Consider the following 16,038-nt stretch of genomic DNA (forward strand, 5'->3'; position numbering starts at 1 on the left):
GGGAATTAGAAACAGCCAAGAAACAGCAGGTAAGAAGTCAAAGGAGCTGCAGAAAGAAATAAACGAATGGCAGTTTTTCTCCCTTAAGTCCTCATTCTTATCACCCTCAATGCTGGAAGAGATACAATTGACAAGAACACCAGGGGGACATATGCCTGTTCCATACAGCAGTGTAGAGCACATTACCAGTACCTATGCCTGAATTCATGCTGGCTACAGGCCTCACGTTCACAGGTCCTGGTCCTCGTGGGGGACTTCAACCACCCTATATCTCCTGGAGGGACAACACAAGGAAGAGCAGGCTGGGGGGGATCTCATCAATGCACATCAATACCTGGAGGGAGGGTGCAAAGAAGACAGAGCCAGGCTCTTTCCAGTAGTGCCCAGTGACAGGGCCAGAGGCCATGGCCCAAACTGGAACACAGGAGGTTCCCTCTGAACAGCAGGAAACACTTTCATACTGTGAGGGCAACCGAGCGCTGGCCCAGGTTGCCCAGGGAAGTAGTAAAGTCTCCATCCTTAGAGATATTCACAAGGGGTCCACACATGGTCCTGGGGGGGGGGTCCTGCTCAAGCAGGGGGGTTGGACCAGATGGCCTCCAGAGGTCCCTTCCAACCTTTACCATTCTGTGAAAAAAACCTACTTGCATTCATTTTCCAACTATGCAGTCCTCACCAAACAACCTCTATGGCTAGAACTGCAGGCTCATCAGGCTCTGCAACACTGCATGCTTTAGTCCTTGAGAACCCAACATTTGTGCTGAATGATCCCAAATCACACATAACAAAGATAAGTACAGACCAATTTGCATGTTTCAGGTACGATAAGGGATCATCCTTTATCTGTCTGTTAAAAAGCATAAAGAAAAAGTTATTCAAAGAAAAAGAATGCATTTGTTTCTTTGAGGATAAACAGGATTTCAATACTGAAAGCAAAACAAATACATGCCTTTTACAGCACCTGAAACATTGCTTTGGCCTCAGCAGCTCCTTGAAATTTTGCATTTTTTTCCAAGATCTGCCTCAATCAATCAATCCGAACAGTAATCTGGCAGTCATACTGAAATGTAACCACGTGGGCTACTTAAGAATATAGCATATAGTGTGAGCCTTTAGGTCCAATGTAACACATCTTTACTGTGTCCTCTGGATATAACTTACTAAACACACACTATAGAGCAACCATGTAACTCTGAAGGGTGAGAAGTCAACTCATAATGCTGTAAAAACACAGTATTTCCTAGATGCTGCTTTCCACAACTTATTCATTATAACCGTTTACTTCCATCTCCAGCAAAATGTTCTGATTCCTAGGCAAAACCTAGAATATAATCAATCTTCAAAGCCCTGCTTGTCTCCTCTGCCTCCCCCTTATTAATTTTCACTAAAGTCACTGTACCATCTGTCTCAGTAGGAAAAGGCACTCACTGAGGCCACCCTCAAAGTCACCCCAATCATGTGCTGGGTAAACTCACTGCTGCCAGTAGCAACTTTTGTGAAACGCAGATGCTACTCCTTACAAATACAACGTTTTTGGAATTCACTGAGCTTGTCAAGTTGGATAGGGATCTTTAATCAGACAGTATTATTAAAACAGAACAAACCTAAAACTACCTGCTAAGCCAGGAATAACCGATACACACACTTCTACAGAAATCATGCTTACACTATGTGATGTACAGTAAAAGTGACAAAATAATATTGTTTTCTTTCCATGTTCAAATGTCAAGACAGACACATCCCCGTATTTCTTCCCTTTCTTCTCTCCACCACGCCCCCCCCCCCCCTCACAGGCTTTACGCTCAGAAAGAGTGGTGAGTATTTAAGCTGGAAACTGATAAACTCTGAATTTATGTGCTGTAAGAATTATTTTGGATGCTAAATAACATTTAACTAAATTAAAACAATGCAAAGCTGAGAGTTTTTAAACTGGGTGACCCCTTGAATCAAGGGGATCAAAATAAGAAAGCGAAGGGAAGCTACCTTGTCCACTAAAAGCTTTTCTGCTTGCTTCTTGGTAGGCTTCTCAAGACCAGTCATGTCAAAATAGCAGTCTGCAAACTTAACTTTGTCATCTCAAGAGCTGGGCTGTAACATCCACAGAAGTATTTCTGAAGCCAGCATTATACTGTCTAGGAATAATTGAAGTCACACTTTCTTTTTTGAATGTTTCTGAAGGAATTACTTGTTCATTCATGCTGACAGAAACTTGTATTCTGGATAGAAATGAAACAAGTCCATGCATCCAAGGGAACAGAAAGAAAAAAAAAAAGTCAGGTCTTGACATCAGTTTTCTTGAAGCAAAATAAACCACAACAGCCAGTCTGATGGAGGAACCAGGGGCAACAACTCCACAATCTTTTGGACATTTTGGACAATCTGTTTCAGCTCATGAAAACAGATTTATTTTCCCCTAGAATCATAAGCATCTGAAGTTATTGACATTAGTCTGTGGGGCAGCAGAATTATTTCTTATGCCTTCAACAGAAGATCTTTTCAAATTGTTACTCCTAATGATGTAAAGCAGGAAATTTGGAGACCTTACATAACTCAGCTCTGAAGTAGAATAAATACTTAAATAATTCAGATCCCCAATACTTCTGAAAGGTCCTGGCACAAGAAGATAGGCTATTGTACTTAATCCTTTAAAAGCTGCAGCCCCAAGGTCTACAGTTCAGGTTCCCCTACAGTGGATACCCCCAGCATCACTACCAACCATTCAGAGGAGGACAACAGTAGTTTTTCACATCACTCAATTCTTTTACATTCTGCTACAGATTCAGATATTGTGGTTCAGCAGATGGATTTTTCACAGACATTAAACAGTTTAAACAAAATTGGTTCAAAATACAGTTTTCAATGAAAAAAAAAAAAAAAAGTTGTAAGCACACAAGAATGCTATTAATGAGGTTACCTCAAAACCTGAAAATGTGTGAGGAGTTTCAGGAAATCTCTGGTTACCTGTATTAACATGCCATTCAGTTCCCTCACTACACTTCCTAATAGCAGGATAGGTCCACCCAATGCTTGTGTACCAAGTTAATGCTTTGGGAGCAAAACTTGCTGAACAAGAGATGTGGCACATCTGCCTCTAGACAGTTCTTGACACAGAGGCATTAAAACTGCAATTTTGCCACTGAACCGGTTATTGTTGATTCTCAGCATGTCACTTAAGATCTCGCCTTTTCAATTCCCCCTCTGGTAAATTGGTTTTGACTACTGAACTTTCAAAACTAAATAAGCAAGTAACACAGCAGTCTGTAACACTAAGATATATATAAAATAATTAAACGAATAAGCCATATAAAAATTGTCCAGAAGTTCCTGAGAGGCGCTGGTTGGCTGAAAATAAATGTCATTTTGCCAGCATCTACAGAAAGACATGCAGAGTGAGTCCCTGACTTTACATTCAAAGACTTCAGAAATCCTCAGCAGAGTTTTGTACCCCAGGAAGTTGGTTTGAACCCAGGTAATTCTCTGATGGAAAATTTCTGGCCAGCAATCTACAATAACCTGACCATCATTATTTCCCCATGTCAGATGTTCCCAGTGCTCCTCGAAGTTCATCTGATGAAGAGCAAGTGTAACCTGAGAAGAGCTTCAGCACTAACAGCAAGGACACACAGCACGTTCCCCAGAAATGAGTTTATCACTGAAGACACAGCAGCCCAGCAGTACAAGGCACAAGCAAGATAAGCGCTGGATTTTCTCTCTCAGACCACCACCTCATCACAAACTGAAACCACTTGCAGGGACAAAGGAGAATCAGAGCATCCCACCCAGAATCTACATGAAACACATGAGAGGCACAGCTCCTCTGCAAGGATGACAGCTGAGATTAAGGATCTTTTACATCTGTTTTTCCTATTGTGCACAACAGGAACTGTGTTCAAAGAGCTGCGCAAAGGCACCCATGCGCCGTGCCTGGACTGCTGCCGTACTTGACCCTGCAAATCGCTGATGATGAAACAGCAGAGTACAACATTGTTAAGACTCCAGACTTGCCCAGTTTCCCCACTAGATCAACACACTATCACCACCTCTCAGGCTTTCTCATGAAGGAAGCTGCAATCCCAGATCACACCAGCAACATGAAACTGCACCTTCCAGTATGCTCTTGCTGATAACAAAAGCCATCCACATCTATGTCTAGCCAGTGCAGCAGACTGGGAAGAGTTGGAAAGGAGTTATCTAGGAGCCTGAGAGAAGCAGTGGCTTATTCCTCCTGGAGACCATGAGGCCAGAGACAACAGTGCAGTAAATACTGTGTTAACCGAGGGCCTTCAAACCATAGGTACGCCTCACAGTACTTGCAGTCCAAAAGCTGCTGGGTGGCAGCTGGTGCCAGTTCTTTCTTTTCAATTCGTGTTTTGTGGAAGGGCATCTAAATGCTTCAAAAGTATTCACCGACACAGCAACTGCCACAGAAATGGTGTGGCCATAAATGAGGAACAACACAAATGCCAAAGCCTCTCAGCCTTCAAGTTAGACATATATTTAGCAATTCTGTGTTAAACCATAAAATTAAAAAACCCTGAACACTGTGGGTCTTCTAGCAGCAAGACCTGGCTTTGTTGGTTGAGACCAGCAGGGATTTGATCATAGAATCATAGCATGGGTTGGGTTGAAAGGGACCTTAAAGATCATCCAGTTCCAACCCTCCCGCCATGTGCAGAGACACCTCCCACTAGACCAGGTTGCTCAAAGCCCCGTCCAACCTGGCCTTGAACACTGCCAGGGAGGGGGCAGCCACAACTTCCCTAGGCAACTTGTTCCAGTGTCTCACCACCCTCACAGAAAAGAATTTCTTCCTTGTATCTAATCTAAATCAACCCTCTTTCAGTTTAAAACCATCACCCCTTGTCCTACCCCTACACGCCCTGATAAAGAGTCCCGCCCCACCTTTCCTGTAGGTCACCTTTAAGTACTGGAAGGCCGCTATAAGGTCTCCCCAGAGCCTTCTCTTCTCCAGGCTGAACAACCCCAACTCTCTCATCCTGTCCTCACAGGGGAGGTGCTCCAGCCCCTGATCATCTTCGTGGCCTCCTCTGGACCCGCTCCAACAGGTCTGTGTCCTTCTTATGTTTGTGGCCCCAGAGCTGGACACAGTTCTCTGGATGTGGTCTCACAACAGCAGAGTAGAGGGAGAGAATCACCTCCCTTGACTTGCTGGCCACACTTCTCTTGATGCAGTCCAGGATACGGTTGACTTTCTGGGCTGCAAGCACACGTTTCTGGCTCAGTCAGCTTTCCATCCACCAACACCCCCAAGTCCTTCTCTGCGGGGCTGCTCTCCATCCACCCATTGCCCAGCCCGTATTTGTGCTTGGGATTGCCTCTACCCATGTGCAGGACCTTGCACTTGGCCTTGCTGAATTTCAAGAGATTCGCACGGGCCCACCTCTCAAACCTGTCAAGGTCCCTCTGGATGGCACATCCCTTCCCTCCAGCGTGTTAACTGCACCACACAGCTTGGTGTTGTCAGAGAACTTGCTGAGGGTGCACTCTATTCCTCTCTGTCCATGTCACCAACAAAGACGTTACAAAGATCCCGAGGAGCAACACTCTGGCTTGTTGCTGCCTCTGGAAGGATTACATTTGTCAGAGTGCCAGAGAGCCTCTGGAACTCTGCATCTCTGTGGGAACCCCTAAGGGGAAAATTAGGGTCTCCTCAGAACTGACAGGAAAATTTAAGACTTCCTCAAAAAAGAAAAGAAGCAAGGCAGAAGAAATCTGAGGGAAGAAGTGGAACTATTCTAACAATCATGATAACTACAGTTTTGTAAGTTAGGCTGGCTAGGTGCCCAGAATGGGTAAACAACCCTAAACCAGTTTAACAGACAAGCATATTGCAGTGTGCACAGCCCTGGAGCAAAGCAAAATGACCTCCAACTTTTCAAAAATCTTAGCTACAGATTTTCCCCCATCCCTACTTTTATTTGTGTAAATAAACAAACCTATGCTCTAAGATAGCGGTGAAGTTTGATGTTTCTGACAGTAACCATAAGGTTTAGACACAGAGCTGTCACTAAAAGCATGTGGGAAATTGCTTAGATCTATCCTTTTTAAAATCCCTTATATATTTGCAATACATAAACAGCTGATTGTATGCACACAGTGCATAATATGCAGTTTTCACATGTATATTCTCCATGGAAAACTTAACCAATGTTTACAAGGTTTTGCCCATCATAAGAGTTTTAACCACTTTTTTTAGTAACTTTTCTTCTTTTTAAAAAAAATGTTTTACAAACAAGTCACCCAATTATCTTTGTATCAAGACAACTTTAAACTCAATGTTATCCCCTTGTCACACTGACCTAACATTGTTCCAGCAGAATTTCTGAATTCAACACTTGCGAAGATCAGAAGTGTTCATAAAACTACAAAACAGGGCCTGCTGGCACGGCTTCAGGAGCTTCGCTTTGAAGATCCTTGATCCAAGATTATATATGATGGGGAAATTTTCACAAGCAATTCTAGGAACTCTGAAGGTAGATGTCAGGCATCCTCCCTGATGTCCTCTGTTATAAACAAAAAAATTAATATTTTTTTAAACATAAGATGGAACAGTGCAATGATTTTGCACTGTTATTCGACCTGCACAGGCTTTTCCTGTCTAGAAAGAGTTGATCTAAATAATAGTTTTCTTTCTTTAGCAGGAATTATGCATCCCCTGATCAAATCATATGGAAATACAAAATTATAAAAAATTATGTCCCTCAGCTTTTCTGAGGGAAGGGGCAGGAGCCACATGAAACAGGAGTCCCTCAAAGGCCGTGAACTATATCCTTCCTTGCCTTTCGAATCAGTACTGTATCCATCCACATATTTAACACCCTTTGCCCCTCTCTGCTGTGTTGCCTCTATCCAACTGCAACCTTGAAGCAGAACTTTACCAATGCTCATAATAGCTTTTGATAAGGACACATAAAACCACTCACCATCTGAAAAGGTCAGCAAAAGTAAAAGAAACACAGGGGTGCTAGAGGAAGCCTGACACCCTTCTAGCTTGACCTACCAGAGCTGCTACCATACCTTGTTAAAGATTCTAAGGCATTTAGTCTCCTAATCTCCTGTTCACACATACATGAGGTAGGCCATGAGCATTGTCAGCTACAATCTGCCCAAAATTATATTTACTACCTAATTTTAATAAGTTTATCTTTCTTAGTGATCATTTTGTATCGGGAGAAAATAAGCAGTCCCATGGGATCAAGTTCTGTTTCTTTTGGGGCCTTTTTAATTTGCTAGTTTCTCAACCTTTGATGCCAGCTCCCCAGATACTCAGAATCATATAAATCACAATTTTATCTAATCTGCATCTTTTCTAATAAAAAGAAAGCCTATTTCTCTCCTAGCATTATGTCAGTATTTCTCTTTGAAGTCCCATGGAGCTGCACCCAATTCATACCAGAGTACAAAAAGGACTGGAGCACAGCAATCTTTTGGTCGCCTTCATTCAAACCCTTTAGGCTCTTTTGCTCTTATCCATCTTTCCCACAAATCCAACCTGATGCCTGCTAACACAATGCACAGCACGCTTGCTCGAGACTCACTGTTTATGCTACTCTTGACACTTCTCTCTTCCCTGCCCCCTACCATCTCAGTGCTTTATTTATTCTTCTGACTTGTGCCAAACACTGAAGTCATAGTCTGAGATTTCAGTTTACTCACATCCCTAGCTCTTTTTCTTATTCTATAGCTGGCTTCTCCCTTTCCTCATAAATGTTATCAGGTTGGAATAACTGAGTCTTTGTCTTACCTGCCACATCTTTACGTGACGGACGACTGTAGTTTATTTTCCTGTCCCCCCCTCTCGCCAAAACCTGGCAGCTCACAATGCTCAGTCCTTGTGCATTTGCACATCATCTGGGGTAATGTGGACCTCACAGTGACACGCGGGTTAAGAAATATGAAGCTTATTTTGGCTCTGTTGTGATTCCGACTCCTAGCAGCCAACTTGCCTCTTTCAAAATGTCATTTTTCAACAAAACCCACAGGCTTTAAGACACTAATTCATCCCAAAACTACATGCAGATGAACAGGCTCCAGCCAGTTCCCACTAGCCATGAAGCCAACATGTTAATAGAGCTCCATCTTTGCTTTCAAAAACCTCATGACAGGCTAATTAATTTAATAGTCCAGACTTCTCTTTGGTTGGCTTCAATTCCCTTCCCAGAAGGCTTCCCCTAGCTCTTTACAATATCTTGAAACTGTTTTTTCACTATCTCAAACCATTACTGTTCTTGACAGACTGTCTCAGGATTTTCCATGTACCAACCTTTTCCATCACCAAGACAAGCCTGTTGCTATTGGGAGAGAAGAAGGAAAAAATAAGGAGTGACAGATCCCTTTCATAATTCCCCAATGCCTCCAAAACCTGGTAAATAGCACATTATTCTGCTGGCAATAACACCCTCAGAACAGCTACAGGGACACAATTCAACAGGCAACCTGTCTAACCACAGTACCGTGGGGCAAGGACAAACTTTCTGAACCTTGTTTAAGAACAACCAATCAAGTTTAAAAGCATTAGCTTGGGTGAAACAGTCTGCAGCACTTATCTCTAGCCTCCCTTTTCTAGCAACAGCAAAATCTTTTGTGCAACTTTACCACTTCTCTCCACAACTTTTTTTTTTTTTTTTTTTTCCATTGGAAGCACTAGAAGACAGAGATGGTCTCTTTACACATTAGTACAGCACTTGACATAATGCTGCTAGCAGACTACAGCATTTCATGTTCAGTATAAGAACTTGTTAGAAACTCAGTGAAGTGCTCAGAAGTTGCACTGTTTCCCTCTAAATGTGCTACTACCAATAGTGAATCCTTCACTGAGAACATCCACACAGTTCATGCAGGAAGGTTTTAGACAGCAGGAATCGGTTTATCCCCTCTGTAATAAAACTGACTGTAGTAATTTCAAACTATGGACACAGTGAAACATCTGTGGGGGTTAAAAAAAAAAGAACCAGCACACTAAAGATCAGTGAAGTCAAGAGAAACTTAAGTCCACAAGAAGGCTGCTGCTTATTTCTAAATGGAAGCAGGATTCTTTGACAAGCCTGACCGAATATGCCCCCACTCAGGGTCACACAGAACAGCTCAGAGATGACGAGAGGACAGCTCTCGTGGCCACCATCACCAGATGATGCCATCCACAACAGTAGTTAGTTATAAACTACTTGCAAGTATGATGGCTTAACAAAAAAATTTCAATGCCTTTCATAGGCATTTATGAAGGGTTTTTTTTTTTCTTGCCATAGTTGCACAAGGGCATGAAACCAAGAGGGTTTATTACAATGCTGATCAGCTTTTTGATTTTTGCACAGATTACGGTATTTGTAGATCTTCTCTTAGAATAGGGTGGTATCTCGTCTTGTTTGAGTGCGAATGGAATAAATCTAAACATGCTTAGAGGTTTTTGGCACAGTAAGCTATTTGTTCATTAGGAAGAAGAAAACATGTTTTTACCAAATTCAGGACACTATGGAAGAACCTGGGAGTTCTCTATTTGCACTGAAATCAGTCATCTTAACACATTCTGGTCTATTCTGCCCACAAAACTCTTATTGAGTTTGGAGAAAAACACACCAGAGCCTCAACTTAGTCTTAAAATATTGTATCTTTTTCTGTATCGCTATCTGAAAGTTCGAAGGCAAAGTTTTTCATGTTTAGTCTCAGTCCAAGACCAATTTCTAAATTCTAGTTTTCTTCCTTAACCATTTTGGCTTTTTTGTTGAAATTGAATTCAGAGGAAAGAAGGGGGGCACTTTAGAGTAGTAAATTTTAGAGTAGTAACTATGAGCTGGCACACTTTCTTAAGAACCCGCGGGGCTTCTACCATGTCTTCACAAATTACAGGGACAAGCACCTATGACATTTTGGACAAAATCTGGTTCATGAAGAAATTTCTATGCTACTGAAAAAGCCTCAGCCAAATATCTGTCCTATGGTACCACTTTTTTCAACCCCTTAACTTTGTTTTCGTATCACACTTTTGGGGTTCTTTCAGAAAATGGCAGGTATTCCTGAAATGACAGATCTCTGAGGGGGGAAAAAAAAACCAAACAACAACAAGCACCATCTTAGAGCTATACCATTGTGAGTTAAAGAGGAGAGTGAGCTCTCAGTGCTGAGGGCTTTCTGCCCATATGACAGTTGTCAGACTACTCTTCCAGAACAGAGGCCAAGAACTCCACAGTTTATATTCCCTGGAAGCAAATCCTACTTGCTCATCTACACAGGCTGTGGCAACTGCTGGGCAAGCAGGACACTGAGCAGGCCCCTGCCTGCAGCAAAGCCCATCTCCATGGCTGGTTTCTCAGTTTCAGCACAGTGAACAACTTTAGAAACAGATGCCAGTAAATCCAGGAGCATTTGAACTTTCTGAACCAGCCCACAAATGCATACTGGAGTAACAAAAGAAAAAACACACTGCTCCAGATTACAAAATACCAAAGCAGTCCTGGATGGGGCAGACCTACCTTCTGACAGACATGAAGAAAGATATTTTCTTCACAGCTCTCCCTCCCTAGAGGTCCTCAGCATGTAACTCACTTGATCAAGCCATACATTAAAGAAGGAGCAGGGAGAAGAGCACCTGGATCTAAAGAAGTCTCATATTTAGTTGAAATTTAGCAGCAACTCCACTTTCAGCCCCCAGGGAGGAAAAGTCAGTGTAGATTGTCGTTCACAAAAGAAACAAATCTACAGAATAAAAATTGGCTTTCCCACCCAGTCTACCAACACCAGTGAAGAGTTTTGCATAGACCATGTGTGCTTTCTTACATGGAAGTGTCATGGCTACACTCCAAGCTCCTGGTTCCATAGGAGCTATACAGAGAGGTTCCCACGGCCAACAATACCGTGGGGACTTGAAAGGAAGCTACAGGAATTCTTCAATGTTTAAAAATGCACTCACTTCTTTTCAAGGGAAGGCACAAAGGAGAGAGGTTCCCATGCAAAGTAACATGGGTGAGGTTGGGCTGGAAGCCCTTTTGAAGCCACATCTTACATAGCTCTCTGAAACTGTGTTCAATCCCTGCTGAATCTTGCTCCTCTAAAACCTTCATGCAAGGCATGGAGCTTTGAGTTCACTCTCATTTAATTGGGCTTAATGTCTAAATGTTTTGAGCACTGCTTGGGGAACAGCAAAGGAAACCTGGCAGCAAGAAGTTGAGAAAAGGGAAAGAAAAAAATTAAGTCTCTGACCCTTTGAGAAATCAGGGAACCAAACAAGCATCCTACTGCTCTTGCAAAGTTTAAGGGACTTCTATCAACAGGGATCAAAACCTGTCTCCTAAACCTCATGTATAATCCCCCAAATAAAGCTCTGGCTGCTTCGCACCAAATACATCAATTTCTGCCTAGATCACATAGAACTGACATGCTTATAATGGAAGCCATAATTAATAGTGTTTCAACAAAACAATACATGGGAATTTAGCCATGTCTCTCTGCTTGATTGAAAGGGAAGTCCTACAGCTAAAAATCTGAGCCTTCCTCTTGGGGAGAACAGAACAATGAATCTTGCTGCAGAGTGACATATTCCAGGCTATTACAAGAGCTTCAGACCTCAAAGCCACACTCTGAGCATGACTGGAACATAAATAGATTAGCAACTGCTAAGGATTGCTCTCCTCCTGATTTGGAAAGCATGTTCCCACTTCACTTTTGTAGCCTTTAATGATGCACAACCATTCTTTTACCAAGAAAAGCCATTTCACATTTTTATAAATATCCCAAATGCTTCATGTTACCCTTAGTTACCCTTCATCCCTCTGTTCTCAGCAATGCTGCTGACTAAATGGAGTCATGTTTTCCAGCACGTTACAGACTTGCTTTAAGCAGAGTAAACCCCATACCACTTCCTTCACTTCTATCACCCTCCAGGCAGGTAGAGGAAAGACAGGACTTATTTCGCCCTGGAGCCCTGGATAAAACCACCCCTCTCTGATCAGCAGTCTTTGGAGGAAAACGGATGGGGCAAGAGCTGATTCTAGGTTCTGAAGTAAATTCTGTGAAGACGGAATGATAACCTATGGCTCTCTGAGTGCTTTACAAAGCTCTAAGTCTGTTGCATTGAATGTGAAAGTGACAGAGCAGCACAGAACTGCAAAGCTATTTGTAGAAGGTCACCCTTGATTTGTTATCAGAGCTACGAGTAAAACCCAGTTGTCTATCACAGTTCTTCAGGCAACCTTGCCTTTCTATCTCAAACTGTTCACTCCCATCCCCCCCTACCAAAACAAAAACCAACCAAAAACCAAACCCCCACTTCCATGAGAGCAGGCTGAGCTAGAATGTGAAGATGCACTGTAGTCCTTCACACTGTCTACCAGCTAGTGTAGGTAACTCACTACTCAGCATGCTGGCTTTTCTGGATCTCTGTTCCGAGCACAAGAGTAAACATGCTTCGTGGGACCAGGTATCCAGCCTGAAGGCTGTTAATGCCACTGGGGAGTTAACTGCCTACAAGTAGGCCCCACAATGCTCTGCTTTTACAGATCTTCAAAAGTCTTTTACAAGTCTTCAGAATTATGTAGGTACCACTGCTTTTTGAGATCTAACCTGAGGGTGCCTATATAATTTTGAAGAATTAATTCACAGACCTTGCAAACCCATGCTGGTCACACAAATACCTTCAATCATCTGGCCAAGGCATCCATTACTCTGAATGGCTAAATGCCTGCTATTCCTACTGACCTTTAAAATCAGTGCAGCTACAGAGGTTCCACATGTCTCAGACTGTGATTTCACAGTACTTAACACGAGATGCGAGTCACGATATCCTGTATGGTAGTACAAATTTCAGTGACATATGGAACACACAACCACCTTTCCGTCAAATCAGCCCCAAGTACATGATATGGCATTTATGTCAACTATGGGAAAACAAATGATACTCAACTGTCATAAAGCTTACAAAAATATTTGAGCACATTTAAATAAGTTTATGGGGCTATAACATCTTATTTTGACACCAGGAGCTCTAAAGTTGGATTTAGTATCTAACCAAAAAACAGGCTCAAGAACCAACATATCACTGCTTGGTTTTGTGCCTGCCCTGCAAAAGCTCACCATTTAAACTTGTAATTTGCTTCAATAACAAAGAAGAAACCTCTCTTCGTAAGTTGTAATCGGTGTTGCCCCAATGGCAGTGCGATGCCTAGCTCAGCAAGGCTTTTATCCCATGCCAAACTACAAAAACTTGCAGTGTAGTAGCACTAGCTTCCCTTAGAGCCTTAAGCTATATCCTTAACAATGCGTCTGGTAGCACTCAAGAAAAGTACAAACTTCAACAGTGACAAAGATTAGAAATACTTGTCTTCATGATAAATCAATAAACATGTTATTTTTCACCTGCAATCACATAATAAAACTTAGTCCCTTTGCATTCTCAGCAACCCTACTGGCATATGATGGAGAAAGATTGTTGGTATCCAGCAAATCTAGGCATCTGGCTTAGACATTAACAACAATAATATTAATATCAATGATTACCTGTATTCTACAGTGGGGTGACAGAACAAGATATACCACTGCTTAGGATATTCTTCAATTCCCCAAGTAAAACATATCCATATTCTAATAACTAAAGCCCACTAAATTGTTCTAATAAAGCCAGCTAAAAGAAACTTGCATCACCAAGGCACCCTACACCTTGCTCTCTGGAAAGCTGAAAACTGCTCGCATTTTAGCTCCCTCTTTTTGCTCCTGTATAAGGCTGCATTAAAACAAGGAATTTTAAGTGGTGCTGGAAGCTACTTCCAAGGATGAAACAGAGGGCGCTCATTTTTGAAGACATGCCTTTGTTTCTAGTACATATTTCTGAAATTCTTGTTAATATTCAGGTGGTTAACAGCCCACTAATTGAATTAGTCTCTGGTTTTGCTCTTTAAGCTCTATTCTGTGACTAAAAATGATTAAGAGAAACAGTTCAAGCAAGTTCCAGTATAGCTACCACATAAAGAAATGCTAAAGACAGAGTCAATTGCATGCATTAATCTTTAATTAACAGCATCGGATGAACTATAACCTAGCAGCTGGAGTACTGGACTAGCTACGAAAAGCCTTCACTCTAATCCCAGATCAGCCACTGATTTGCTATGCACCTCCCATGAGAGGGGGAAAAGAAATACCCCTCTAAACTCCTGTTCTCCTTTTTACCTTTTGTCTGCCTTACCATTTGTTTTTGCAGTAGTTGTAGCAGGGGAGCTCTCTACACATGCAAAACTCTGCAACAGCTCTGCAGCACTGGGTGAGCAGCCCAACTGCTAATTGCAATTAACAGCAATATCAACATCACCCAACCTATCTCAAGACAGTTCTAAATCTTTGGTGTTTCTGTAACACCCTCAGAAACCTTACAGATAAACCAAAAAGAGGCAGCCTGCAGCAAGGGATAATAAAAGCCCACAAATTATCTCCAACAAAAACATTATAGCCCATCTTTGAGCAATCTCCCTCACTCCCACGATTGCTATGCAATCCTCAGGCTGATGACGAATGAACCTGTTTTATTGTTGGCTTTTTTCCAGATATCCAACTTTACATCTTGACTAGTCTCTCCAAAATGGATATTCTCCAGTAAATGACAAGCAGGATGCAGCCAAAACAAAGCTGCTTCCATTAAACCCTATCACCTCCCTTTCAAGGAGCCTTAGATTAGCACTCATTGTTGTCTCTCAGGCATTCCCCAGATCTAAGCTGTGTCAAATCTTGCTGCTTTCCTTCTGCAAGGGAGGGAGCATCTCTAGAATCTGAGAGTGAAAGTTCTTTTTCTCATCCTTACCTCTTAACTTTCTCAAGAATCCCCAGTGCTAATATTCCCTTCCTCACACAAAACACTATCACCACAGTTAGGCTCCCATTCTTCCCATTATGAGACACAAACCTTTATTTCTCCAGGCAGGTTCCTGACTCAGTCAGCATTTGCAAACCAAAAAAAGGCAAATATGTTCTATTTAGAGTGATTTTGCATAACACACGCTATCCAACTGCCTCAGCTTTTATCTCCCCTTTGTCAACATGAAAGTTTGTTCTCTATTTGTTCCACACTCACCGATTTCTGAATACACATAACCATTTACTCAAACATGTGGCTGGAAAAGCACATCATCTTTGCAGCCCATTACCAGGCGGTTCTTCTACCCCACCAGTAACCTCTTAACACGATTCCCTTTCCTTCTACCAGTGGAGAGGCAGGAACGCACAGCTCAGTAGAAGGTTTGAAGTTAAAGCAGAGCAGTTCCCTAGCTCTCAATGAGTGTCTTAGCAGTCTGTCCACATACCAAGACAACAAAAACCTCTACTCCTCACACAACCATCTTGCCCCAGGCTTGCCTCTGCATTCAAATATTTGGCTCTCCTTCCCCATGCTAGATAAAACACTCCCCAGAGGCAAAATTTCTTAGTAAGCACTCACTCCTTTGATCTCTGAAGCAGCTGGTGCACAGCTGGTCTCCATTACTTTTGCAGCTCTCGGGAACCTTCTGCATTTTCCTGTCCTCCCTCACAGGCAGGCACAAAGGGCAAGAATACTACCAGCAGCCATCTTTCATTCTCAGGCAAAAACTTTTATCTCCCTCTCATGTGCCCTACCAATTCTTCCTTGAATTACTGCCCACCTGGCCCAGTCCCAGATCTTCCCTCCTAACCTGTTCCCCAAGCACGTGAGCAATGCCTTCCTGTTCCTTTTCTCAGCAAGGTCTCCCCCATGCTTGGGAGTCTCCTGGGGACAGTACTCTGTCTGTCCTTACAGACAGTAGGGAACAGGCTGCTGTCCCTCATCCCAGCAAAATCTTCCCTCAGGTCACAGTTGTTCGCAGGTGGTAAGAAAGAAGTCATTTCCACCCCACAGTTTCTCTTCTGTGCAGCTACAAAGCGCAGCAAGCACAGCAAACCCCGTCTCCTAAGAGGCAGGCACAGCATTGGACCTTGCTAGGAAAGAATGGATCTGGTTAATGCAGTATCATCTCACAGAGTCTAAGAGAGGAACAACTGCAGTGACTATTAACAGCACAAAGTTCTCAA

This window comes from Strix aluco, chromosome 1 (genome assembly GCF_031877795.1).
Source record: "Strix aluco isolate bStrAlu1 chromosome 1, bStrAlu1.hap1, whole genome shotgun sequence".
Taxonomy (NCBI): Eukaryota; Metazoa; Chordata; class Aves; order Strigiformes; family Strigidae; genus Strix; species Strix aluco.